At 38.4% G+C, this 3,060-nt stretch overlaps 1 long non-coding RNA gene across 1 annotated transcript in view; it reads right to left on the bottom strand.

The window, feature by feature from the left end:
- Nucleotides 1-671: 671 nt before the first annotated feature.
- LOC146471502 (uncharacterized) overlaps nucleotides 672-3,060 on the bottom strand; it is a 6,200-nt gene continuing 3,811 nt past the window's right edge. The window contains exons 2-3 of the long non-coding RNA XR_014866665.1: nucleotides 1,363-1,470; nucleotides 672-745 (exon numbers count right to left, since the gene is read on the bottom strand). This is a non-coding gene — a long non-coding RNA (uncharacterized LOC146471502). The remainder of the gene's footprint in view (nucleotides 746-1,362; nucleotides 1,471-3,060) is intronic.

The raw sequence follows: 3,060 nt of genomic DNA, 5'->3' as shown, positions 1-3,060 counted from the left end.
TTTTAGCTTGTTCCACTGCGCAACAGACTGCCCCGTGTGGTGTTCATTTTTATTCTGTACACAAAAATAAATAGACTTACGTGCTGCAAAACAACTTTTTACCGCAGACTGCTGTGTTTATAATGTTAAGCCCGGTGTTAAGGCACTGTACTAATATAAATTGTTGCGCTTGTCAACTATACTAGATAATTTGCTTATTTTCAAAGCGGTTCAATTCGAAATTCATTCCTCTATTGAAAAAGTGCGTGATCATGCCACCGTGATTTTAAGGGAGTGATCACGGTCATCAGCCATTCAGGCGTGATTCTGGTTTTTCTGTGATCTTTTTACGCGTGATCACGGCGTGATCACAACCTGTGATCACACCCGTGATCACGGCGTGATCACGCCTTTATTTTTACTGGGGATCTTAATCAAATCCGATAAGAAGTGGCTTCGAATTAGGAGACGATATAGTTTGATTAAAGTAACGAGTACATGTATCAAGGGCTTGTCTTCGATTCACTGTCAAGTGCGTTTGCAACTTTGTATTGTCACGACACGAGTAAGGCAATGTCTTAAAATAACAGAGTACCAGCTTGGACTGAGGTGCAGCTTGGGGCATTAAAAAAGGAAGATGAATCAAAATAAATCCAAATGCACCAAATTGTTGTCATTATCCTTTAATGAGTCACTCTTCTAACTGCGCTACCCAGTACAAACTATTGCTAATGAAAATGTCGTGTTACTTGTTTGCTTCAACAAACTGCAATTGAAAAGAAAAATATGAATAAATAGTTTTCAGCGTGGAGATGTAACATTTGAAAAAAAAAAACAAAAACAAAACAAACAAAGTCATTCACTAGAGTCCATGGCTTCTCTCTTTGGATGACCTTCAATTCAGTATTTTTAGTGAACTGCTAGCCCTGACTGAAAAGAAACTAACTTAGTGGAATAATCATCAACCGTTTAGACGGAATATAAATATTTTTGCTTAAGATTGCAAATAAAGAGTATTGACAACTTGTCTTGGCGAGAACATTCTAATATAAAGAGTTCGAAAAGAAATGCACATTGATATATTTCCAAACAAAAACGGGTCAATTCATTTCACCAAAATTCATAAAATGCAATTAAGCAATTTCCGAGTAAAACAATGAAATAGTCCCTTGTAACCTACAAGATACAACGACAGGTTCGATATCAGTTATTCCAAATGATAGTTATCTTAAAGGATGACGAGGAGTGTTTTACCTGCCAAAGGGAAAAAGGGTTGTAAGAGCAATGAGTGGGAAGATAGGAAATAAGCGATGGAAGGTAAATTATTATTCTTCTCAGCTACCCCCTTCGTTCACCGATTGTTTTTACCTTCAAGTCTTGCACCTTGTTTTTAGCAGCGCTTGCATGTTTTCTTGCACCTTGTTTGGACAAAGAGGTATGCACTGCAATACCTTATCCAGTTTGGACAACGGCTATCGCTGTCGCTGCAGCCTGCGATGATAAAAAGACACAGAATAAAGATGATAAGTTGATAATAGCGCCACAATGGAGGGCTACGATATTAGCAACAAGTTCTCTAACCCTTCCCATTTCATTTGTGTTTTTTCGACGATTTCATTCTTTTTCTTTAAATGTTACCTTGTTTACCCTACTTGTTCTCATTTTTTTTTCTTTGTCAGTAGTAAGAATCATACATGTGTCGTCGCGGTTACAGAATTGCAGAGCAGACCTTAAAGCCGAAGTCATTCCGAAGTCATCCGAAGTCTCAGTCATACTGTTATACCGTGTAGTTGTAACAGAATAGGTCGTGCTCATCTCGATAATTCTAGATCATCTTGCTCGTCTGAATCATGGCGGTGGGGTTTTTAAATTTCTACGTACTTTTATCGATTTTCGCGAATTTCGCTGCAATTGCATGGTGAATAAATATTAGACTGAATTTCGTCAGATGTGACGATATTGGATATTGGATTTTGGATTTAGATAATAAGTATCACAGTGTGGAAACGCGGGCACATATACAAGTATCTTGAACCGCGATCGCGGAATTATATTACAGCACTGTTTAGCGGGAACGAGAGGAAAGCGCGCCCTTCTGAAATTGTGATCAATCATGCCACGAAAGTCGCGTAATTAAAAGTTCATTAAAGAAAAAAAAAAGATGCGCAAAGCAAGGAACAAAAGGAGGCGATTGCTAAGGGCCGCTAATGAAAGGGAGGCCAGGCAAATGCGAAGACAAACAAATGAGAGACGTATTCTTCTACCAAGGAATTGGCGCGTGTTAATTATGCAAAACGGTAGGCATTGAAACAAAGGAAATACAAGGGACAGAACCAAGGTAAGGCTCGCTTAGCCAAGAAGACATAAGTTGTCACAGAAGAGCATTTGATTAGACAACCACAATTTTGAATATTCAATCTTAACGTGAACACGATTAACATGATTTTGCAATGTACATCGTCCGGGAAATTGTTGCGGGGGTAGGCGTCATAACATTCACAGTGTTGGAGAGCGGCCCTAAAAAATTCCACTCCTGAACTTACGATGAAATGGAACAATCCATATTCACTTTCAGAACAGGGGGCACGACAAATTCACTTTTTGCTCGAAATGTCCAAATTGTAAATTTATTTTCACACCAGACCAAAACCATTACGCGGGGACTATATAGAACACTGTACATTTATCAGTGAGGTCAGTATTTTACAAAAAAAAAGCAATAAAAAACACGAAACTATATAGCTGGTGAAGTAATGAAGGAAGTGACTGAAGCAGACTCGTAAAAAAAATAGAAATGCAAAAAAAACAATGCACAGCCAGTATTGTGGTTGATATCAGTGTCATGGTCTCGTGTAACAAAAAAAAATAATGCTCATACAGCAACTCAGCCTTTAATTTTTTATCCATCAGAACGGCGTGTGATGCACCTCATAGGGTCTGATGTAACATAGAAACGCTAATACAGCAACTCAGCCTATCATTTTTTATCCATCAGAACGGCGGGTGACGCACCTTATACGGTCTGATGTAACATAAAAAAACCCTAATACAGCAACTCAGCCTTTAATTTTTATCCATCAG

Source organism: Pavona decussata, unplaced genomic scaffold, assembly GCF_977016875.1.
Source record: "Pavona decussata unplaced genomic scaffold, jaPavDecu1.1 SCAFFOLD_102, whole genome shotgun sequence".
NCBI lineage: Eukaryota > Metazoa > Cnidaria > Anthozoa > Scleractinia > Agariciidae > Pavona > Pavona decussata.
The sequence above is the reverse complement of the archived record's forward strand: the minus strand, read 5'-3'. Positions and strand labels throughout refer to the sequence as shown.